Source organism: Rattus norvegicus, chromosome 6 (assembly GCF_036323735.1).
Source record: "Rattus norvegicus strain BN/NHsdMcwi chromosome 6, GRCr8, whole genome shotgun sequence".
Classification (NCBI taxonomy): domain Eukaryota; kingdom Metazoa; phylum Chordata; class Mammalia; order Rodentia; family Muridae; genus Rattus; species Rattus norvegicus.
In genome coordinates this window covers 106,828,527-106,854,342 of record NC_086024.1, presented here as the reverse complement: position 1 = coordinate 106,854,342, position 25,816 = coordinate 106,828,527, and the positions used below count along the sequence as shown (strand labels likewise).

General features: G+C 40.3%; 1 protein-coding gene across 1 annotated transcript in view; it reads left to right on the top strand.

Annotated features, from left to right (window-relative positions):
- Positions 1-25,816, top strand: part of Cox16 (cytochrome c oxidase assembly factor COX16) — a 167,100-nt gene that overhangs the window by 58,181 nt on the left and 83,103 nt on the right. The gene's annotated exons all lie outside the window — the stretch shown is intronic.

The following is a 25,816-nucleotide window of genomic DNA, read 5'->3' as shown; positions in this document are numbered from 1 at the left end:
GTGGATCACCCAGCATGGGTGCTAGGAACCAGACTTTGGGTATCTTCAAGAGCAGTAAGCACTCTTAACTGCTGTGTCAGCTCTCTAGCCTCTTAATGCCATATAATTTACCACTTCTTCGGTTTGTTTTGATTTAAAACTTTCTCTTCCTGTTTTATGGTGCTAGGCAGCACAGCCAAGAACCCAGGGTCTTACTCAAGTCAAGTGAATATCTTGCTTTTTACTCTACTGTATCCAACCATTTGGCCACATTCTTTATACTGTACATGCAAAATCTATCCTTTGTTTTTTCATGAAAAGAAAGTACGTATTTGTGATGCCCATTTTGAAATTTTCTAGATGCTTCTATATCAACTTTGGGCTGTATTAGTATGTGCTACTATTACCATTGTCATGGCCTATTTTCAATTGTATTACATTGTTGTCTATTTTATTGTTAATGCATAATACGATCAAAAACGACATTTCTAGAATATATAGATGCACAAGGTAAACAGTTTAATGCGTTTTTGTAAGTGTTTGTTTTCTCTTAACCTGGCTATCTCCCAAATAAATGAGACTGCGCTATTCTATTCATTTAACACGCTATAAGGATACAAGAACTGAGCAGTGCTACTCTATCTAAATCTTCTAAACCAATCTTGCTACTTCCCAGCCAATATCCCCGAGAAACTTGCATTTGATGGTTTTCTCTGCTTGAGGTGTTTTCTCATGGCGTCTGCTGGACTCTCGCCATGGCTATTCCTCATTTCCTCTGTCTCCTTCCCTGATTGCCCTGACTGGGAAGAAGTCCGGCCCTGTTCTCTCTCCTGCTCAGCCACTGGCTGATCAGCTTCTTTATTGGCCAATCAGGGAAGAATTGGGTAGCATTGTTTACAAAACACTGAGACTGAGGGATGAGATTCTCAGAATAAGGGTTTCAACCAGATATGGGGTCCCAGAAATCAGCATTTGAATTACACAGTACACAATAACATATGCCTACTGAAAGAACCCTTCATACTATAGATATCCGGAATTTCAGTAGTGAGCTGAACTTTGCTGTGTGACAATGGGAAAAGTCTTAGGCTTTTGCAAACATCCAGTGATTACACCCAGCATTCTGAGATGGAATGTACATCACCAAAATTGATGCCAGAGGCTACAACAATGCTGGGGAGTCTTAGGTGTTGAATTCACACACGAGCTTCTACCATGGTCTTTAGGTTGTACAATGCCAAGAACTGTACTTACAGAGGAATGTGTAACAACCACAAGCATTGCTATTGCACCTGTGGTTGGAAGCCACCAACATATGATCAGAGAAGGGCAAGGAGTAGTGAAGACGGGAGCTGTCCACTTTATAGAGGACAGTTCTGGGAGCCAGGGTGTTCACGGTGTAAGTCAGGCTCTTATTCTGGTGCTTACTCACTGGGTTCTTATGATTTCAGTGCTTGCCTGAAGACCTTTCTAAAGCAAAGGCGGCTTCTTTGGGGGGGGGGATAGGTTTAAAAGAGAATTTGGAAGTAATTTTCTCATTTACCAAAGGAAACCACATTATTAACAAAGGGTCATTGTTAGCTATAGGAAGGAGTCATCCATGACTCCTCTGACAATTTCATAATCTACAGTGACCTTGGGGTTTTTATCTTGAAATCAATTCATAGTGCAATGAAATTAATTTAATTAAAAAATGTACTTCTGTATTTTAAGTTCACAATTTCTGAAGGTTCTTCTGTTTTCTTTCTGTTGTCCTGTCTTGTGCCACATCCCAATGTCTGGCCATGCTTTGCTTATGCCTATATATGAGGCAGAGCTTCCAAAGTCATAGGAGGAAGTGCACACATTCTTAGAGGTCAGACTTCCATGTTTCCAGATCTGCCTGCATTGAATTTCATAAATATTAGCATGTATCAATATGAACATTGTCAAGGTGCTTAAAACTGAATTTATCGATTTTTTTATACTTGTAATTTTTATTGTTAGTATGAAACTGCTAAGCACTGAAAAGGACATATTCTAGTGATGTAGGTAGAAGCATACAAAGTTTTGTGTCTTAGGCATCTGCAATTTCACAGTGGCTCTGAGCCCTGCTATGTAACTCTATGCACCAGTGTTTGAGGAATACATTCAGTATTCCTTGATGAAATATACTTTGTCCACATGGTACAAAATTGAAGACTGTGAATCAAAAAATGATGGAACATTCTTGGGACTGAATATACGTCTAGAAGCTTCTATGTTTTCATTCTCATTTCTGGATTGTGCTAAATATAGTCTATTCTATGTTCTGTATTAAGCTAGCTGGGTTTGGGACATGCTCCCTCATTCAATTCCATATTTGCTAGCTTTTTACTTTTGAAGGTTTCCTTTACTGCCTATGCTTGGCTGTTTTTGAACTTGCTCTGTATATCAGGCTGAGCTTGAACTCAGACAACAATCTATCTGGTATGATTAATTTTAGTCTTAACTTTGTGGATATGTGTAGTGTAAGGAGGAAGAGAAAATGTAGAAAAGTGAAATTCTCCTGAAGAGAAGCAGAACATAGAAGAGTTTTGGAGGTGTACCATAGAGTCAGATATGAGATATTTTGTGACCCAGTGACTTTGTACACTGTAGGAGGAGTTTCATCAGGGAAAAGAGAAGGTGGGCAGTTCAGACAAGCTTTGGTGAGTTGCCAGAGTTCTGGCATCAGCAGCAGGTGGGGAGGGTTCCTAGAGCTCTAGGGCTGATACACCTTTGCCTTCCCCCCTGTATTTCCATATGAAGCTGAAAATTGTTCTATCAATTTCTGTGAAGAATATTCGATGGAGATTGCATAAATCTTTTGATTGCTTTTTCTAGTCCTTTTATTGAAAATAGATAATTTTTATCACAAAATGTATCCTGATTATGGTTTCCCTTTTCCCTTCTACTCTCGGTTCTTCCCAAGTTCCCTCCCGGCCAGATCCTATTCTTTCCTGTCTCTCATTAGAAGAGTCCAGGCAGTGTGATTCAGGAATACATATATGGGACTAAATAGAGCTGCTTTTCATAGATCTCACTAAGTATTCCACACTATTATTAATCCATAATGTTAGTTTTCCAGTTATTTTACTGCTAGAGGCATTTTTGCTTTGGGCTATTTCAAATAATGCTCATTAAAAACCAAACATTTTTCTGTGTCCTAATGTGTGTCTACATCAATTGTCATGTCACCATTTTTAGAAGGGTTTCTGCTTCCTGCATTAATTTTCAACAAAACCTTTGTTCTATAAAAAAGAAAAGAAGGTACGGGTTTCTGAGTGATGATAATAAAATATAACAAAATTAGATGTACTAATATCCAACAAAACCTATCACACTGGAATTGGACAAGTCAAACAGAAGAAAAAGCATCAGAGAGGTGTAAGAGGCAGCTCACCCATTCACACACATTTAGAAATCCTCTAAGAACACTAAACTTGAAGTGATAATATATACAAAAAGGACCTGATGCAGAACCATGTATGCCCTGTTCATGCTGCCTCAGTATGTGAGAGGTTATATGAACTTTTATCTTGATTTAAAAGGCTTTGTTTCTTGGTGTCTTCCATAGCTTCTGGCTCATACACCTTCTCTCTTCTTCCTCCTCTGAGAGGTTCTCTGAGATCCTGGGGAAAGGATTTGATGATGATTCCCATTTAGGGCCAAATGTTTCAAGGTCTCTCACTTTCTGCATCATATCTGGCTGAAGGCCTCAGTATTTTTTTTTTTTTTCTGATCTGCTGTAGATGGAAGCTTCTGTGACGGTGACTGAGCAAGGTCATTGATCTATGAGGATAGCAGAGTGCCATTAGAAGTCATTTTATCATTACAAGGTCATTGATCTATGAGGATAGCAGAGTGCCATTAGAAGTCATTTTATCATTACAAGGTCATTGATTTATGAGGATAGCAGAGTGCCATTAGAAGTCATTTTATCATTACAAGTTCAGTTTGGTTTAGTTTGACTTGGTTTTGTGTGCTTGCTGAATTTTTAGAGCAGTATTATTATTAGCTTTACCTTGGGTCCCTAGACTATCTAATATATGGTTCTTGGTTACCCAAGAAGTGTTGGGTATGGGTTCCATTTTGTGGGATGGGTCTGAAACAATGCCAGATATTATTGGTTATGTCCACAAACTCTGTGCCATTGTTGTGCTGCAAAACTACCTACATAAGAATAAAATTAAGATTCATAACTTTTTTATTACATATTTTTAGTCACATTTCAAATGTTATCCCCTTTCCCCATTTCCCGTCCATAACCCTCCCATCAGATGCCCTCTCTCCCTTCTTCTATGAGGGTGTTCCTCCACCCATCTACCCACGCCTCCCCACTCCCTGTCCTGACATTCCCATACACTGGGGAGTCCAGCAATGACAGGACCAAGGGCTTTTCTTCCCATTGGTGCCCGACAAGGCCATCTTCTGCTACATATGCAGCTGGAGCCAGGTGTCTGTCCATGTGTACTCTTTTTACAGTGGTTTAGTCCCTGGAAGCTCTAGTTGGTTGGTTTTGTTGTTCTTATGGGGTTGCAAGCCCCTTCAACTCCTTCAATCCTTTCTCTAATTCCTCCAATGGGGACCCGGTTCTCAGTTCAATGGTTGGCAGTGAGCATTCACTTCTTTTTTTTTTTTATTTTTTATTAACTTGAGTATTTCTTATATACATTTCGAGTGTTATTCCCTTTCCCGGTTTCCGGGCAAACATCCCCCTCCCCCCGCCCCTTCCTTATGGGTGTTCCCCTCCCAACCCTCCCCCCATTGCCGCCCTCCCCCCATAGACTAGTTCACTGGGGGTTCAGTCTTAGCAGGACCCAGGGCTTCCCCTTCCACTGGTGCTCTTATTAGGATATTCATTGCTACCTATGGGGTCAGAGTCCAGGGTCAGTTCATGAATAGTCTTTAGGTAGTGGCTTAGTCCCTGGAAGCTCTGGTTGCTTGGCATTGTTGTACTTTTGGGGTCTCGAGCCCCTTCAAGCTCTTCCAGTTCTTTCTCTGATTCCTTCAACAGGGGACCTATTCTCAGTTCAGTGGTTTGCTGCTGGCATTCGCCTCTGTATTTGCTGTATTCTGGCTGTGTCTCTCAGGAGCGATCTACATCCGGCTCCTGTCGGTCTGCACTTCTTTGCTTCATCCATCTTGTCTGACTGGGTGGCTGTATATGTATGGGCCACATGTGGGGCAGGCTCTGAATGGGTGTTCCTTCAGTCTCTGTTTTAATCTTTGCCTCTCCCTTCCCTGCCAAGGGTATTCTTTTTCCTCATTTAAAGAAGGAGTGAAGTATTCACATTTTGATCATCCGTCTTGAGTTTCGTTTGTTCTAGGGATCTAGGGTAATTCAAGCATTTGGGCTAATAGCCACTTATCAATGAGTGCATACCATGTATGTCTTTCTGTGATTGGGTTAGCTCACTCAGGATGATATTTTCCAGTTCCAACCATTTGCCTACGAATTTCATAAACTCGTTGTTTTTGATAGCTGAGTAATATTCCATTGTGTAGATGTACCACATTTTCTGTATCCATTCCTCTGTTGAGGGGCATCTGGGTTCTTTCCATTTTCTGGCTATTATAAATAAGGCTGCGATGAACATAGTGGAGCACGTGTCTCTTTTATATGTTGAGGCATCTTTTGGGTATATGCCCAAGAGAGGTATAGCTGGATCCTCAGGCAGTTCAATGTCCAATTTTCTGAGGAACCTCCAGACTGATTTCCAGAATGGTTTTACCAGTCTGCAATCCCACCAACAATGGAGGAGTGTTCCTCTTTCTCCACATCCTCGCCAGCATCTGCTGTCACCTGAGTTTTTGATCTTCGCCATTCTCACTGGTGTGAGGTGAAATCTCAGGGTTGTTTTGATTTGCATTTCCCTTATGACTAAAGATGTTGAACATTTCTTTAGGTGTTTCTCAGCCATTCGGCATTCCTCAGCTGTGAATTCTTTGTTTAGCTCTGAACCCCATTTTTAATAGGGTTATTTGTCTCCCTGCGGTCTAACTTCTTGAGTTCTTTGTATATTTTGGATATAAGCCCTCTAACTGTTGTAGGATTGGTAAAGATCTTTTCCCAATCTGTTGGTTGCCGTTTTGTCCTAACTACAGTGTCCTTTGCCTTACAGAAGCTTTGCAGTTTTATGAGATCCCATTTGTCGATTCTTGATCTTAGAGCATAAGCCATTGGTGTTTTGTTCAGGAAATTTTTTCCAGTGCCTATGTGTTCCAGATGCTTCCCTAGTTTTTCTTCTATTAGTTTGAGTGTGTCTGGTTTGATGTGGAGGTCCTTGATCCACTTGGACTTAAGCTTTGTACAGGGTGATAAGCATGGATCGATCTGCATTCTTCTACATGTTGCCCTCCAGTTGAACCAGCACCATTTGCTGAAAATGCTATCTTTTTTCCATTGGATGGTTTTGGCTCCTTTGTCAAAAATCAAGTGACCATAGGTGTGTGGGTTCATTTCTGGGTCTTCAATTCTATTCCATTGGTCTATCTGTCTGTCTCTGTACCAATACCATGCAGTTTTTATCACTATTGCTCTGTAATACTGCTTGAGTTCAGGGATAGTGATTCCCCCTGAAGTCCTTTTATTGTTGAGGATAGCTTTAGCTATCCTGGATTTTTTGTTATTCCAGATGAATTTGCAAATTGTTCTGTCTAACTCTTTGAAGAATTGGATTGGTATTTTGATGGGGATTGCATTGAATCTGTAGATTGCTTTTGGTAAAATGGCCATTTTTACTATATTAATCCTGCCAATCCATGAGCATGGGAGATCTTTCCATCTTCTGAGGTCTTCAATTTCTTTCCTCAGTGTCTTGAAGTTCTTATTGTACAGATCTTTTACTTGCTTGGTTAAAGTCACACCGAGGTACGTTATATTATTTGGGTCTATTATGAAGGGTGTCGTTTCCCTAATTTCTTTCTCAGCTTGTTTCTCTTTTGTATAGAGGAAGGCAACTGATTTATTTGAGTTAATTTTATACCCAGCCACTTTGCTGAAGTTGTTTATCAGCTTTAGTAGTTCTCTGGTGGAACTTTTGGGATCACTTAAATATACTATCATGTCATCTGCAAATAGTGATATTTTGACCTCTTCTTTTCTGATCTGTATCCCCTTGACCTCCTTTTGTTGTCTGATTGCTCTGGCTAGAACTTCAAGAACTATATTGAATAAGTAGGAGAGAGTGGGCAGCCTTGTCTAGTCCCTGATTTTAGTGGGATTGCTTCAAGTTTCTCTCCACTTAGTTTAATGTTAGCAACTGGTTTGCTGTACATGGCTTTTACTATGTTTAGGTATGGGCCTTGAATTCCTATTCTTTCCAGGACTTTTATCATGAAGGGGTGTTGAATTTTGTCAAATGCTTTCTCAGCATCTAATGAAATGATCATGTGGTTTTTATCTTTCAGTTTGTTTATATAATGGGTCACGTTGATGGTTTTCCGTATATTAAACCATCCCTGCATGCCTGGGATGAAGCCTACTTGATCATGGTGGATGATTGTTTTGATGTGCTCTTGAATTCGGTTTGCCAGAATTTTATTGAGTATTTTTGCATCGATATTCATAAGGGAAATTGGTCTGAAGTTCTCTTTCTTTGTTGGGTCTTTGTGTGGTTTAGGTATAAGAGTAATTGTGGCTTCGTAGAAGGAATTCGGTAGTGCTCCATCTGTTTCAATTTTGTGGAATAGTTTGGATAATATTGGTATGAGGTCTTCTATGAAGGTTTGATAGAATTCTGCACTAAACCCGTCTGGACCTGGGCTCTTTTTGGTTGGGAGACCTTTAATGACTGCTTCTATTTCCTTAGGAGTTATGGGGTTGTTTAACTGGTTTTTCTGTTCCTGATTTAACTTCGATACCTGGTATCTGTCTAGGAAATTGTCCATTTCCTGAACATTTTCAAATTTTGTTGAATATAGGTTTTTATAGTAAGATCTGATGATTTTTTGAATTTCCTCTGAATCTGTAGTTATGTCTCCCTTTTCATTTCTGATTTTGTTAATTTGGACGCACTCTCTGTGTCCTCTCGTTAGTCTGGCTAAGGGTTTATCTATCTTGTTGATTTTCTCAAAGAACCAACTTTTGGTTCTGTTGATTCTTTCTATGGTCCTTTTTGTTTCTACTTGGTTGATTTCAGCTCTGAGTTTGATTATTTCCTGCCTTCTACTCCTCCTGGGTGTATTTGCTTCTTTTTGTTCTAGAGCTTTTAGGTGTGCTGTCAAGCTGCTGACATATGCTCTTTCCTGTTTCTTTCTGCAGGCACTCAGCGCTATGAGTTTTCCTCTTAGCACAGCTTTCATTGTGTCCCATAAGTTTGGGTATGTTGTATCTTCATTTTCATTAAATTCTAAAAAGTTTTTAATTTCTTTCTTTATTTCTTCCTTGACCAGGTTATCATTGAGTAGAGCATTGTTCAATTTCCACGTATATGTGGGCATTCTTCCCTTATTGTTATTGAAGACCAGTTTTAGGCTGTGGTGGTCCGATAGCACGCATGGGATTATTTCTATCTTTCTGTACCTGTTGAGGCCCGTTTTTTGACCAATTATATGGTCAATTTTGGAGAAAGTACCATGAGGAGCTGAGAAGAAGGTATATTCTTTTGCTTTAGGATAGAATGTTCTATAAATATCCGTTAAGTCCATTTGGCTCATGACTTCTCTTAGTCTGTCGACATCACTGTTTAATTTCTGTTTCCATGATCTGTCCATTGATGAGAGTCGGGTGTTGAAATCTCCCACTATTATTGTGTGAGGTGCAATGTGTGTTTTGAGCTTTAGTAAGGTTTCTTTTACGTATGTAGGTGCCCTTGTATTTGGGGCATAGATATTTAGGATTGAGAGTTCATCTTGGTGGATTTTTCCTTTGATGAATATGAAGTGTCCTTCCTTATCTTTTTTGATGACTTTTAGTTGGAAATTGATTTTATTTGATATTAGAATGGCTACTCCAGCTTGCTTCTTCCAACCATTTGCTTGGAACGTTGTTTTCCTGCCTTTCACTCTGAGGTAGTGTCTGTCTTTGTCTCTGAGGTGTGTTTCCTGTAGGCAGCAGAATGCAGGGTCCTCGTTGCGTATCCAGTTTGTTAATCTATGTCTTTTTATTGGGGAGTTGAGGCCATTGACATTGAGAGATATTAAGGAATAGTGATTATTGTTTCCCTTTATATTCATATTTGGATGTGAGGTTATGTTTGTGTGCTTTCATTCTCTTTGTTTTGTTGCCAAGACGATTAGTTTCTTGCTTCTTCTAGGGTATAGCTTGCCTCCTTATGTTGGCCTTTACCATTTATTATCCTTTGTAGTGCTGGATTTGTAGAAAGATATTGTGTAAATTTGGTTTTGTCATGGAATATCTTGGTTTCTCCATCAATGTTAATTGAGAGTTTTGCTGGATACAGTAACCTGGGCTGGCATTTGTGTTCTCTTAGGGTCTGTATGACATCAGTCCAGGATGTTCTGGCCTTCATAGTTTCTGGCGAGAAGTCTGGTGTGATTCTGATAGGTCTGCCTTTATATGTTACTTGACCTTTTTCCCTTACTGCTTTTAATATTCTTTCTTTATTTTGTGCGTTTGGTGTTTTGACAATTATGTGACGGGAGGTGTTTCTTTTCTGGTCCAATCTATTTGGAGTTCTGTAGGCTTCTTGTATGTCTATGGGTATCTCTTTTTTTAGGTTTGGGAAGTTTTCTTCTATGATTTTGTTGAAGATATTTACTGGTCCTTTGAGCTGGGAGTCTTCACTCTCTTCTATACCTATTATCCTTAGGTTTGATCTTCTCATTGAGTCCTGGATTTCCTGTATGTTTTGGACCAGTAGCTTTTTCCGATTTACATTATCTTTGACAGTTGAGTCAATGATTTCTATGGAATCTTCTGCTCCTGAGATTCTCTCTTCCATCTCTTGTATTCTGTTGGTGAAGCTTGTATCTACAGCTCCTTGTCTCTTCTTTTGGTTTTCTATATCCAGGGTTGTTTCCATGTGTTCTTTCTTGATTGCTTCTATTTCCATTTTTAATTCCTTCAACTGTTTGATTGTGTTTTCCTGTAATTCTTTCAGGGATTTTTGCGATTCTTTCAGGCATTTTTGCGATTCCTCTCTGTAGGCTTCTACTTGTTCTCTAAGGGAGTTCTTCATGTCTTTCTTGAAGTCCTCCAGCATCATGATCAAAAAAGATTTTGAAACTAGATCTTGCTTTTCTGGTGTGTTTGGATATTCCATGTTTGTTTTGATGGGAGAATTGGGCTCCGATGGTGCCATGTAGTCTTGGTTTCTGTTGCTTGGGTTCCTGCGCTTGCCTCTCGCCATCAGATTATCTCTAGTGTTACTTTGTTCTGCTATTTCTGACAGTGGCTAGACTGTCCTATAAGCCTGTGTGTCAGGAGTGCTGTAGACCTGTTTTCCTCTCTTTCAGTCAGTTATGGGGACAGAGTGTTCTGCTTTCGGGCGTGTAGTTTTTCCTCTCTACAGGTCTTCAGCTGTTCCTGTGGGTCTGTGTCTTGAGTTCACCAGGCAGCTTTCTTGCAGCAGAAAATTTGGTCTTACCTGTGGTCCTGAGGCTCAAGTTCGTTCGTGGGGTGCTGCCCAGGGGCTCTCTGCAGCGGCAGCAACCAGGAAGACCTGTGCCGCCCCTTCCGGGAGCTTCAGTGCACCAGGGTTCCAGATGGTCTTTGGCTTTTTCCTCTGGCGTCCGAGATGTGTGTGCAGGGAGCAGTCTCTTCTGGTTTCCCAGGCTTGTCTGCCTCTCTGAAGGTTTAGCTCTCCTTCCCATGGGATTTGGGTGCAGAGAACTGTTTATCCGGTCTGTTTCTTTCAGGTTCCGGCGGTGTCTCAGGCAGGGGTCCTGCCGCTCCTGGGCCCTCCCCCACGGGAGCCCAGAGGCCTTATACAGTTTCCTCTTGGGCCAGGGATGTGGGCAGGGGTGAGCAGTGTTGGTGGTCTCTTCCGCTCTGCAGCCTCAGGAGTGCCCACCTGACCAGGCGGTTGGGTCTCTCTCTCACTGGGTCTGGGAGCAGAGAGCTGCTGCGGGCCAGGATTCGCGGGTCGAGCATTCACTTCTATATTTGTCATACTCTGGCAGAGCCTCTCAGGAGACAGCTATATCAGGCTCCTGTTAGCATGTATTTCTTGGCATTAGCAATATTGTCTGGGTTTGGTGGCTGTATGTATATGGACTGAATCCCCTGGTAGGGCAGGTTCTGAATGACCATTTGTTTAGTCTCTGCTCCAAACTTTGTCTCTGTATCTGCTCCTATGAATATGTTGTTCCTCCTTCTAAGGAGGACTGAAGGACCTGCACTTTGGTTGTTCTTCTTTTTGAACTTTATGTGGTCTGTGGACTGTATCTTGGGCAATCTGAATTTTTAAACTGATATCCATTTATGAGTGAGTGCATACCATGTGAGATTTTAGTGATTGGGTTACCTCACTCAGGATGATATTTTCTAGTTTCATCCATTTGTCTGTAAATTTCACAAAGTCTTTGTTTTTGATAGCTGAGTAGTACTCCATTGTGTAGATGTACCACATTTTCTGTATCCATTCCTCTGTTGAAGGGCATCTGGGTTCTTTCCAGCTTCTGGCTATTATAAATAAGGCTGCTATGGACATAGTGGAGCACGTGTCTTTTTTATATGTTGGGGCATCTTTTGGGTATATGCCCAAGAGAGGTATAGCTGGGTCCTCAGGCAGTTCAATGTCCAATGTTCTGAGGAACCTCCAGACTGATTTCCAGAATGGTTGTACCAGTCTGCAATCCCACCAACAATGGAGGAGTGTTCCTCTTTTTCCACATCCTCGCCAGCATTTGCTGTCACCTGAGTTTTTGATCTTCGCCATTCTCACTGGTGTGAGGTGAAATCTCAGGGTTGTTTTGATTTGCATTTCCCTTATGACTAAAGATGTTGAACATTTCTTTAGGTGTTTCTCAGCCATTTGGCATTCCTCAGCTGTGAATTCTTTGTTTAGCTCTGAACCCCATTTTTTAATAGGGTTATTTGTCTCCCTGCGGTCTAACTTCTTGAGTTCTTTGTATATTTTGGATATAAGCCCTCTAACTGTTGTAGGATTGGTAAAGATCTTTTCCCAATCTCTTGGTTGCTGTTTTGTCCTAACCACAGTGTCCTTTGCCTTACAGAACCTTTGCAGTTTTATGAGATCCCATTTGTCGATTCTTGATCTTAGAGCATAAGCCATTGGTGTTTTGTTCAGGAAATTTTTCCAGTGCCCATGTGTTCGAGATGCTTCCCCACCTTTTCTTCTATTAGTTTGAGTGTATCTGGTTTGATGTGGAGGTCCTTGATCCACTTGGACTTAAGCTTTGTACAGGGTGATAGGCATGGATCGATCTGCATTCTTCTACATGTTGCCCTCCAGTTGAACCAGCACCATTTGCTGAAAATGCTATCTTTTTTCCATTTGATGGTTTTGGCTCCTTTGTCAAAAATCAAGTGCCCATAGGTGCGTGGATTCATTTCTGGGTCTTCAATTCTGTTCCATTGGTCTATCTGTCTGTCTCTGTACCAATACCATGCAGTTTTTATCACTATTGCTCTGTAATACTGCTTGAGTTCAGGGATAGTGATTCCCCCTGAAGTCCTTTTATTGTTGAGGATAGTTTTAGCTATCCTGGGTTTTTTGTTATTCCAGATGAATTTGCAAATTGTTCTGTCTAACTCTTTGAAGAAATGGATTGGTATTTTGATGGGGATTGCATTGAATCTGTAGATCGCTTTTGGTAAAATGAGCATGGGAGATCTTTCCATCTTCTGAGGTCTTCTTCAATTTCTTTCTTCAGAGTCTTGAAGTTCTCATGGTACAGATCTTTTACTTGCTTGGTTAAAGTCACACCGAGGTACGTTATATTATTTGGGTCTATTATGAAGGGTGTCGTTTCCCTAATTTCTTTCTCAGCTTGTTTCTCTTTTGTATAGAGGAAGGCAACTGATTTATTTGAGTTAATTTTATACCCAGCCACTTTGCTGAAGTTGTTTATCAGCTTTAGTAGTTCTCTGGTGGAACTTTTGGGATCACTTAAATATACTATCATGTCATCTGCAAATAGTGATATTTTGACTTCTTCTTTTCCGATCTGTATCCCCTTGACCTCCTTTTGTTGTCTGATTGCTCTGGCTAGAACTTCAAGAACTATTTTGAATAAGTAGGGAGAGAGTGGGCAACCTTGTCTTGTCCCTGATTTTAGTGGGATTGCTTCAAGTTTCTCCCCATTTAGTTTAATGTTAGCAACTGGTTTGCTGTATATTGCTTTTACTATGTTTAGGTATGGGCCTTGAATTCCTATTCTTTCCAGGACTTTTATCATGAAGGGGTGTTGAATTTTGTCAAATGCTTTCTCAGCATCTAATGAAATGATCATGTGGTTTTGTTCTTTCAGTTTGTTTACATAATGGATCACGTTGATGGTTTTCCATATATTAAACAATCCCTGCATGCCTGGGATGAAGCCTACTTGATCATGGTGGATGATTGTTTTGATGTGCTCTTGAATTCGGTTTGCCAGAACTTTATTGAGTATTTTTGCATCGATATTCGTAAGGGAAATTGGTCTGAAGTTCTCTTTCTTTGTTGGGTCTTTGTGTGGTTTAGGTATAAGAGTAATTGTGGCTTCATAGAAGGAATTCGGTAGTGCTCCATCTGTTTCAATTTTGTGGAATAGTTTGGATAGTATTGGTATGAGGTCTTCTATGAAGGTCTGATAGAATTCTGCAGTAAACCTGTCTGGACCTGGGCTCTTTTTGGTTGGGAGACCTTTAATGACTGCTTCTATTTCCTTAGGAGTTATGGGGTTGTTTATGTGGTTTATCTGTTCCTGATTTAACTTCAGTACCTGGTATCTCTGTAGGAAATTGTCCATTTCCTGCAGATTTTCAAGTTTTGTTGAATATAGGCTTTTATAGTAAGATCTGATGATTTTTTGAATTTCCTCTGAATCTGTAGTTATGTCTCCCTTTTCATTTCTGATTTTGTTAATTTGGACACACTCTCTGTGTCCTCTCGTTAGTTTGGCTAAGGGTTTATCTATCTTGTTGATTTTCTCAAAGAACCAACTTTTGGTTCTGTTGATTCTTTCTATGGTCCTTTTTGTTTCTACTTGGTTGATTTCAGCTCTGAGTTTGATTATTTCCTGCCTTCTACTCCTCTTGGGTGTATTTGCTTCTTTTTGTTCTAGAGCTTTTAGGTGTGCTGTCAAGCTGCTGACATATGCTCTTTCCTGTTTCTTTCTGCAGGCACTCAGAGCTATGAGTTTTCCTCTTAGCACAGCTTTCATTGTGTCCCTTAAGTTTGGGTATGTTGTACCTAATTTTCATTAAATTCTAAAAACTCTTTAATTTCTTTATTTCTTCCTTGACCAGGTTATCATTGAGTAGAGCATTGTTCAACTTCCACGTATAGGTTTGCGTTCTTCCCTTATTGTTATTGAAGACCAGTTTTAGGCCGTGGTGGTCTGATAGCACACATGGGATTATTTCTATCCTTCTGTACCTGTTGAGGCCCGTTTTTTGACCAATTATATGGTCAGTTTTGGAGAAAGTACCATGAGGAGCTGAGAAGAAGGTATATCCTTTTACTTTAGGATAGAATGTTCTGTAAATATCTGTTAAGTCCATTTGGGTCATGACTTCTCTTAGTCTGTCTAGGTCTCTGTTTAATTTCTGTTTCCATGATCTGTCCATTGATGAGAGTGGGGTGTTGAAATCTCCTACTATTATAATCTCCTATTATTGTGTGAGGTGCAATGTGTGTTTTGAGCTTTAGTAAGGTTTCTTTTACGTATGTAGGTGCCCTTGTATTTGGGGCATAGATATTTAGGATTGAGAGTTCATCTTGGTGGATTTTTCCTTTGATGAATATGAAGTGTCCTTCCTTATCTTTTTTGATGACTTTTAGTTAAAAATTGATTTTATTTGATATTAGAATGGCTACTCCAGCTTGTGTCTTCTGACCATTTGCTTGGAAAGTTGTTTTCCAGCCTTTCACTCTGAGGTAGTGTCTGTCTTTGTCTCTGAGGTGTGTTTCCTGTAGGCAGCAGAATGCAGGGTCCTCGTTGCGTATCCAGTTTGTTAATCTATGTCTTTTTATTGGGGTGTTGAGTCCATTGATGTTGAGAGATATTAAGGAATAGTGATTATTGCTTCCTGTTATATTCATATTTGGATATGAGGTTATGTTTGTGTGCTTTTCTTCTCTTTGTTTTGTTGCCAAGACGATTAGTTTTTTGCTTCTTCTAGGGTGTAGCCGCTTCCTTATGTTGGGATTTACCATTTATTATCCTTTGTAGTGCTGGATTTGTAAAAGATATTGTGTAAATTTGGTTTTGCCATGGAATATCTTGGTTTCACCATCTATGTTAATTGAGAGTTTTGCAGGATACAGTACCCTGGGCTGGCATTTGTGTTCTCTTAGGGTCTGTATGACATCTGTCTAGGATCTTCTGGCTTTCATAGTCCCTGGCGAAAAGTCTGGTGTGATTCTGATAGGTCTGCCTTTATATGTTACTTGACCTTTTTCCCTTACTACTTTTAATATTCTTTCTTTATTTTGTGCATTTGCTGTTTTGACTATTATGTGACGGGAGGAGTTTCTTTTCTGGTCCAATCTATTTGGAGTTCTGTAGGCTTCTTGTATGCTTATGGGTATCTATTTCTTTAGGTTAGGGAAGTTTCCTTCTATGATTTTGTTGAAGATATTTACTGGTCCTTTGAGTTGGGAGTCTTCAGTCTCTTCTATACCTATTATCCTTAGGTTTGATCTCCTCATTGAGTCCTAGATTTCCTGTATGTTTTGGACCAGTAGCTTTTTCCGCTTTACATTATCTTTGACAGTTGAGTCAATGATTTCTATGGAATCTTCTGCTCCAGAGATTCTCTCTTCTATCTCTTTTATTCTGTTGGTGAAGCTTGTATCTACGGCTCCTTGTCTCTTCTTTTGGTTTTCTATATCCAGGGTTGTTTCCATGTGTTCTTTCTTGATTGCTTCTATTTCCATTTTTAGTTCCTTCAACTGTTTGATTGTGTTTTCCTGGAATACTTTCAGGGATTTTTGTGATTCCTCTCTGTAGGCTTCTACTTGTTTATTTATGTTTTCCTGTGTTTCTCTAAGGGAGTTCTTCATGTCTTTCTTGAATCCTCCAGCATCATGATCAAATATGATTTTGAAACTAGATCTTGCTTTTCTGGTGTGTTTGGATATTCAGTGTTTGCTTTGGTGGGAGAAGTGGGCTCCGATGATGCCATGTAGTCTTGGTTTCTGTTGCTTGGTTTCCTGCCTTTGCCTCTCGCCATCAGATTATCTCTAGTGTTACTTTGTTCTGCTATTTCTGATAGTGGCTAGACTGCCCTATAAGCCTGTGTGTTAGGGGTGCTGTAGACCTGTTTTCCTGTTTTCTTTCAGCCAGTTATGGGAACAGAGTGTTCTGCTTTCGGGCGTGTAGTTTTTCCTATCTACAGGTCTTCATCTGTTCCTGTGGGCCTGTGTCCTGAGTTCACTAGGCAGGTCACTTGGAGTAGGAAGGTTTGTCTTACCTGTGGTCCTGAGGCTCAAGTTTGGTCATGGGGTGTTACTTACAAGCTCACCATGGCGGCAGCAACCAGGAAGATCTGCGCCTCCCTTTCTGGGACTTCTGTGCACCAGGGTTCCAGATGGCGTTTGGTGTTTTCCTCTGGAGTCATAGATGTGGGCAGAGTGCAGTCTCTTCTGGTTTCCCAGGCATGTCTCGCTCTCTGAATGTTTAGCTCTCCCTCCCACGGGAGTTGGTGCAGAGAACTGTTTATCTGGTCGGTCCCTTTAGGTTCTGGCGGTGTCTCAGACGCAGCGGACCTGCTGCTCCTGGGCTCTCCTCTACAGGAACCCAGAGGCCGTATACAGTTTCCTCTTGGGCCAGGGATGTGGGCAGGGGTGGGCAGTGTTGGTGGTCTCTTCTGCTCTGCAGTCTCAGGAGTGCCCACCTATCCATGCGGTGAGGTCTCTCTCCCACGGGGTTTGGGAGCAGCGAGCTGCTGCGGGCAGGGATCCGTGGGTTTGGGACTCCCGCTAAATACCGGAAGTGTCCGGTACTAGAGGAATTTTGCCTCTGTGTGTCCTGAGTTCACCAGGCAGGTCGCCTGGAGCAGGAAGGTTTGTCTTACCTGTGGTCCCGAGGCTCAAGTTTGCTTGTGGGGTGTTGCTTACGAGCTCTCCACGGCGGCAGCAACCAGGAAGAGGTTCCAGATAGCGTTTGGTGTTTTCCTCTGGCGTCAGAGATGTGGGCAGAGTGCAGTCTCTTCTGGTTTCCCAGGCGTGTCTGCCTGTCTGAAGGTTTAGCTCTCCCTCCCACGGGATTTGGGTGCAGAGAACTGTTTATCCGGTCGGTCCCTTCAGGTTCCGGCGGCGTCTCTGTATATTGCTTTTATTGTGTGAAGGTATGGGAATTCAATTCCTGATCTCTTCAGGACTTTTATCATGAAGGGGTGTTGAATTTTGTGAAATGCTTTCTCAGCATCTGATGAGGTAATCATGTGGGTTTTTTTCCTTTGAGTTTGTTTCTATAGTGGATTACATTGGTGAATTTCCATATATATTTTTGGAGGGGGGAGGGTTTTTATCTTTATTTACTTGAGTATTTCTTATTTACATTTCGATTATTATTCCCCTTCCCGGTTTCGGGGCCAACATCCCCCTAACCCCTCCCCCTCCCTTTCTATATGGGCTTCCCCTCGCCATCCTCCCCCCATTACCACCCTTTCCCCAACAATCACGTTCCCTAGGGGTTCAGTCTTGGCAGGACCAAGGGCTTCCCCTTCCACTGGTGCTCTTACTAGGCTATTCATTGCTACCTATGAGGTCAGAGCCCAGGGTCAGTCCATGCATAGTCTTTGGGTAGTGGCTTAGTCCCTGGAAGCTCTGGTTGCTTGGCATTGTTGTTCATATGAGGTCTGGAGCCCCTTCAAGCTCTTCCAGACCTTTCTCTGATTCCTTCAATGGGGGTCCCATTCTCAGTTCAGTGGATTGCTGCTGGCATTCGCCTATGTATTTGTTGTATTCTGGGTGTGTCTCTCAGGAGAGATCTACATCCAGTTCCTGTCAGCCTGCACTTCTTTGCTTCATCCATCTTATCTAGTTTGATGGCTTTATATGTATGGGCCACATGTAGGGCAGGCTCTGAATGGGTGTTCCTTCTGCCTCTGTTCTAAACTTTGCCTCCCTATTCCCTGCCAAGGGTTTTCTTGTTCCCCTTTTAAAGAAGGAGTGAAGCATTTGCATTTTGGTCATCCTTCTTGAGTTTCATGTGTTCTGTGCATCTAGGGCAATTCAAGCATTTGGGCTAATAGCCACTTATCAATGAGTGCATACCATGTGTGTTTTTCTGTGATTGGGTTACCTCACTCAGGATGATATTTTCCAGTTCCATCCATTTGCCTATGAATTTCATAAAGTCGTTGTTATTGATAGCTGGGTAATATTCCATTGTGTAGATGTACCACATTTTCTGTATCCATTCCTCTGGTGAAGGGCATCTGGGTTCTTCCCAGCTTCTGGCTATTATAAATAAGGCTGCTATGAACATAGTGGAGCATGTGTCTTTGTTATATGTTGGGGCATCTTTTGGGTATATGCCCAAGAGAGGTATAGCTGGGTCCTCAGGTAGTTCAATGTCCAATTTTCTGAGGAACCTCCAGACTGATTTCCAGAGTGGTTATAACAGTTTGCAGTCCCACCAGCAATGGAGGAGTGTTCCTCTTTCTCCACATCCTCGCCAGCATTTGCTGTCACCTGAGTTGTTGATCTTAGCCATTCTCACTGGTGTGAGGTGAAATCTTAGGGTTGTTTTGATTTGCCTTTCCCTTGTGACTAAAGATGTTGAACATTTCTTTAGGTGTTTCTCAGCCATTCGGCATTCCTCAGCTGTGAATTCTTTGTTTAGCTCTGAACCCATTTTTTAATAGGGTTATTTGTCTCCCTGCGGTCTAACTTCTTGAGTTCTTTGTATATTTTGGATATAAGCCCTCTATCTGTTGTAGGATTGGTAAAGATCTTTTCCCAATCTGTTGGTTGCCATTTTGTCCTAACCACAGTGTCCATTGCCTTACAGAAGCTTTGCAATTTTATGAGATCCTATTTGTCGATTCTTGATTTTAGATCATAAGCCATTGGTGTTTTGTTCAGGAAATTTTCTCCAGTACCCATGTGTTCGAGATGCTTCCCCACCTTTTCTTCTATTAGTTTGAGTGTATCTGGTTTGATGTGGAGGTCCTTGATCCACTTGGACTTAAGCTTTGTACAGGGTGATAAGCATGGATCGATCTGCATTCTTCTACATGCTGACCTCCAGTTGAACCAGCACCATTTGCTGAAAATGCTATCTTTTTTCCATTGGATGGTTTTGGCTCCTTTGTCAAAAATCAAGTGACCATAGGTGTGTGGGTTCATTACTGGGTCTTCAATTCTGTTCCATTGGTCTATCTGTCTGTCTCTGTACCAATATCATGCAGTTTTTATCACTGTTGCTCTGTAATTCTGCTTGAGTTCAGGGATAGTGATTCCCCCAGAAGTCCTTTTATTGTTGACGATAGTTTTAGCTATCCTGGGTTTTTTGTTATTCCAGATGAATTTGCAAATTGTTCTGTCTAACTCTCTGAAGAATTAGATTGGTATTTTGATGGGGATTGCATTGAATCTGTAGATCGATTTTAGTAAAGTGGCCATTTTTTCCATGTTAATCCTGCCAATCCATGAGCATGGGAGATCTTTCCATCTTCTGAGGTCTTCTTCAATTTCTTTCTTCAGGGGCTTGAAGTTCTTATCCTACAGAGCTTTTACTTGCTTGGTTAAAGTCACACCGAGATATTTTATTTTATTTGTGACTATTATGAAGGGTGTCATTTCCCTAGTGTCTTTCTCAGCTTGTTTCTCTTTTGTGTAGAGGAAGGCTACTGATTTATTTGAGTTAATTTTATACTCAGCCACTTTGCTGAAGGTGTTTATCAGCTTTAGTAGTTCTCTGGTGGAACTTTTGGGATCACTTAAATATCCTATCATATCATCTGCCAATAGTGATATTTTGACTTCTTTTCCAATCTGTATCCCCTTCATCTCCTTTTGTTGTCTGATTGCTCTGGCTAGAACTTCGAGAACTATATTGAATAAGTAGGGAGAGAGTGGGCAGCCTTGTCTAGTCCCTGATTTTAGTGGGATTGCTTCAAGTTTCTCCCCATTTAGTTTAATGTTAGCTACTGGTTTGCTGTATATTGCTTTTACTATGTTTAGGTATGGGCCTTGAATTCCTATTCTTTCCAGGACTTTTATCATGAAGGGGTGTTGAATTTTGTCAAATGCTTTCTCAGCATCTAATGAAATGATCATGTGGTTTTGTTCTTTCAGTTTGTTTATATAATGGATCATGTTGATGGTTTTCCGTATATTAAACCATCCCTGCATGCCTGGGATGAAGCCTACTTGGTCATGGTGGATGATTGTTTTGATGTGCTCTTGGATTCAGTTTGCCAGAATTTTATTGAGTATTTTTGCATCGATATTCATAAGGGAAATTGGTTTGAAGTTCTCTTTCTTTGTTGGGTCTTTGTGTGTTTGGTATAAGAGTAATTGTGACTTCATAGAAGGAATCAGGTAGTCTTTCTTCTGTTTCTATTTTGTCCAATAGTTTGGGCAGTATTGGTATTAGGTCCTCTATGAAGGTCTGATAGAAATCTTCACTAAACCCTTCTGGTCTTGGGGTTTGTTTGCTTAGGGGACTTTTAATTACTGCTTCTATTTCTTTAGCTATTAATGGGCTGTTTAGATGGTTTGTCTGATTCTGATTTAACTTTGGTACCTGGCATCTGTCTAGGAAATTGTCCATTTCATCCAGATTTTGCATTTTTGTTGAGTATAGGCTTTTGTAGTAGGATCTGATGATTTTTTGAGTTTCCTCAGATTCTCTTGTTATGTCTCCCTTTTCTTTTTTGATTTTGTTAATTTGGATACTCTTTATGTGCCCTCTGGTTAGTCTGGCTAAGGGTTTATCTATCTTGTTGATTTTCTTAAAGAACCAGCTCCTGGTTTTGTTAATTTTTCTATCGTTCTTTTTGTTTCTACTTGGTTGATTTCAGGCCTCAGTTTGATTATTTCCTGCTGCCTACTCCTCTTGGGTGTATTTGCTTCTTAATGTTCTATAGCTTTTAGGTGTGTTGTCAAGCTTCTAGTGTATGTTCTCTTCAGTTTCTTTTTGGAGGCACTCAGAGCTATGAGTTTTCAGAGCTATAGCACTGTTTTCATTGTGTCCCATAAGTTTGGGTATGTTGTGCCTTCATTTTCATCAAATTATAAAAAGTCTTTAATTTCTTTCTTTATTTCTTCATTGACCAAGTCATCATTGAGTAGAGCATTGTTCATCTTCCATGTGTATGAGGGCTTTTGTCATTTTTGTTGTTATTGAAGACCAGTCTTAATCTGTAGTGATTTGATAGGATGCATGGTATTATTTCCATCTTCTTGTAACTCTTGAGGCCTGTTTTGTGACCCATTACATGGTCATTATTGTAGAAGGTACCATGAGGTGCTGAAAAGCAGGTATATTCTTTTGGTTTAGGATGAAATGATCTAAGGGGCTGGGGATTTAGCTCAGTGGTAGAGCGCTTACCTAGGAAGCGCAAGGCCCTGGGTTCGGTCCCCAGCTCCGAAAAAAAAAAAAGAACCAAAAAAAAAAAAAAAGAAATGATCTATAGATATCTGTTAAATTCATTTGATTCATAACTTCTGTTAGTTTCTCTATGTCTCTGTTTATTTTGTTTCAATGATCTGTCCATTGATGAAAGTGGGTGTTGAAATTCCTATTATTATTATGTGAGGTGCAATCTGTGCTTTGAGCTTTAGTAAAGTTTCCTTTATGAATGTATTTCCTTGCGTTTGGAGGATAATATTCAGAATTGAGAGTTCATCTTGGTGGATTTTTCTTTTGATGAATACGAAGTGTCCTTATATTTTTTATTGGATTTTTTTATTTACATTTCAAATGTTATTTCCTTTCCCGGTTTCCTGGCCATAAGTCCCATATTCCATCCCCCTTCCCTTCTTCTATAAGGGTGTTCCCCCACCCCAAGTGTCCCAACCTGTCCCCCCTTCTGGCCCCCCTGACATTCTCCTTCACTGGAGGGTCCAGCCTTGGTAGGACCAAGGACTTTTCATTCCATTGGTGCCCAACAAGGCCATCCTCTGCTACATATGCAGCTGGAGCCATGTGTCTGTCCATGTGTAGTCCTTGGATAGTGGTTTAGTGCCTAGGAGCCCTAGTTGGTTGGTTTTGTTGTTCTTATGAGGTTGTAAGCCCCTTTAGCTCTTTCAGTCCTTTCTCTAGCTCCTCCAATAGGGACCCTGTTCTCAGTTCAATGGTTTGCTGCTAGCATTTTTCTCTGTATTTGTCATGCTCTGGCTGAGCCACTCAGGAGACAGCTATATCAGGCTCCTGTCAGTATGCACTTATTGGCTTCATCAATATTATCTAGTTTTGGTGGAGATATATATACGTGCTGTATACCCAGGTCAGGGCAGGCTCTTAATGGCCATTCCTTCAATCTCTGCTCCAAATTTTGTCTCCATATCTTTTCCTTTGAATATTTTTGTTTCCCCCTTTGAAAAGGACTGAAGCATTCATACTGTGGTCATCCTTCTTGAGCTTCATGCAGTCTGTAGATTGCATCTTGGGTAATTCGAACTTTTGGGCTAATATCCACTTATCAGTGAGTACATACTATGTGTGGTTTTTGTTTGTTTGTTTGTTTGTTTTGTGATTGCATTACCTCACTCAGGATATTTTCTAGTTCCATCTATTTGTCTATGAAGTTCATGAAGTCTTTGTTTAATAGCTGAGTAGTACTCCATTGTGTAGATGTACCACATTTTCTGTATCCATTCCTCTGTTGAAGGGCATCTGGGATAATTCCAACTTCTAGCTATTATAAATAAGGTTGCTATGAATATAGTGGAGCATGTGTCCTTGTTGTGTGTGAGAGCATCACTTGTCCAGGAGAGGTATAGCTGGGTATTTAGGTAGTCCAATGTCCAATTTTCTGAGGAACCTCCAGACTGATTTCTAGAATGCTTGTACCAGTCTGCAACCCCACCAACAATGGAAGAGTGTTCCTCTTTCTCCACATCCTCGCCAGCATCTGTTTCCTCCTGAGTTTAGATCTTAGCCCCTCTGGCTGGTGTGAGGTGGAATCTCAGGATTGTTTTGATTTGCATTTCCCTAATGACTAATGATATTGAATTTTTTTTAGATACTTCTCAGCCATTCAACATTCCTCAGCTGAGAATTCTTTGTGTAGCTCTGTACCCCATTTTTAATAGGTTTATTTGGCTTTCTGGAGTCTAACTTCTTGAGTTCTTTGTACATTTTAGATATTAGCCCTCTATCAGATGTAGGATTGGTAAAGATCTTTTCCCAATCTGTTGGTTGCCGTTTTGTCCCAACAACAGCGTCCTTTGCCTTACCAGAAGCTTTGCAGTTTTATGAGATCCCATTTGTCAATTCTTGATCTTAGAGCATAAGCCATTGGTATTTTGTTCACGAATTTTCCCCCAGTGCCCATGTGTTCTCGAGGCTCTTCCCCACTTTTTCTTCTATTAGTTTGTGTATATCTGGTTTGATGTGGAGGTCCTTGATCCATTTGGACTTAAGATTTGTACAGGCTGATAAGAATAGTTCGATTTGCATTCTTCTACATGCTGACCTTCACTTGAACCAGCACCATTTGTTGAAAATGCTTTCTTTATTCCACTGGATGGTTTTAGCTCCTTTGTCAAAGATCAAGTGACCATAGGTGTGTGGGTTCATTTCTGGGTCTTCAATTCTATTCCACTGACCTACCTGCCTCTCTCTGTACCAATACCATACAGTTTTTATCACTATTGTTCCATAATACAGCTTGAGCTCATGGACTTATTTCCCCAGAAGTTATTATTATTACTGATAGTTTCCGCTATCCTGGTTTTGTTCTTTTATTCCAAATGAACTTGCAAATTGCTCTTTCTAACTCTATGAAGAATTGAATTGGAATTTTGATGGGGATTGCATTGAATCTGTAGATTGCTTTTGGCAAAATGGCCATTTTTACTATATTAATCCTGCCAATCCTTGAGCATGGGAGGTCTTTCCATCTTCTGAGATCTTCTTCAATATCTTTCTACAGACACTTGAAGTGCTTGTCATACAGATCTTTCACGTGCTTGGTTAGAGTCACATTGAGGTATTTTATGTTATTTGGGACTATTGTGAAGGGTGTCATTTTCCTAATTTCTTTGAGTAGAGGAAGGCTACTGATTTGAGTTAATTTTATACACAGCCACTTTGCTGAAGGTATTTATCAGGCTTAGTAGTTCTCTGGTGGAACTTTTGGGGCCACTTAAGTGTACTGTTATATCATCTGCAAATAGTGATATTTTGACTTCTTCCTTTCCTGTTTGTATCCCTTTGACTTCCTTTTTTTGTCTGATTGCTCTGGGTAGAACTTTGTGTACTATATTGAATAGGTAAGGAGAAAGTGGGAAGCCTTGTCTAGTCCCTGATTTTAGTGGGATTGCTTCAAGTTTCTCTCCATTTAGTTTAATGCTAGAGACTGGTTTGCTGTATATGGCTTTTACTATGTTTAGGTATGGGCCTTGAATTCCTATTCTTTCCAGGGCTTTTAACATGAAGGGGTGTTGAATTTTGTCAAATGCTTTCTCAGCATCTAATGATATGATCATGTGCTTTTTTTTCTTTGAATTTGTCTACATAGCGGATTATGTTGATGGATTTCCTTAAATTGATTTATCCCTGCATCCCTAGGATGAAACCTACTTGATCATGATGATTGTTTTGATGTGTTCTTGTATTCAGTTTGCAAGAATTTTGTTGAGTATTTTTGCGTTGTTATTTATGAAGTTAATTGGACTGAAGTTCTCTTTGTTTGTTGGGTCTTTGTGTGGTTTAGGTATAAGTGTAATTGTGGCTTCATAGAAGGAATTCGGTAGCACTCCATCTGTTTCTGTTTTGTGGAATAGTTTGGACAGTTTGATATGATGTCTTCTATGAAGGTCTGATAGAATTCTGCACTAAACCCATCTGGTCCTGGGCTCTTTTTTGTTGGGAGACTTTTAATAACTGCTTTTATTTCTAACCTGATTGTTTAGATCATTTATCTGATCCTGATTTAAATTTTGTACCTGGTATTTGTCTAGAAAATTGTCCATTTCATCCAGATTATACAGTTTTGTTGAATATAAGCTTTTGTATAGGATCTGAGAATTTTTTTAATTTTCTTGGATTCTGTTGTTATGTCTCCCTTTTCATTTTTGATTTTGTTAATTTGGATACTGTCTCTATGCTGTCTCATTCATCTGGATAAGGGTTTAATCTATCTTGTTGATTTTCTCAAAGAACCAGCTCCTGGTTTTATTGATTCTTCTTATAGGCCATTTTGTTTCTACTTGGTTGATTTCAGCCCTGAGTTTAATTATTTCCTGGCTTCTACTTCTCTTGGGTATTGTTTGCTTGTTTTTCTTCTAGAGCTTTTAGGTGTGCTGTCAAGCTGCTAGTGTATGTTCTCTCCGGTTTCTTTTTGGAGGCACTCAGAACTATGAGTTTTCCTCTTAGCACTGTTTTCATTGTGTCCCATAAGTTTGGGTATGTTGTACCTTCATTTTTATTAAATTCTAAAAAGTCTTTTATTTCTATTTCTTTTTTTATTTCTTCCTTGACCAAGTTATCATTGCGTAGAGCATTGTTCATCTTCCACGTATATGTTGGCTTTCTGTTTTTATTATTTTTATTGAAGACCAGCCTTGGTCCGTGGTGA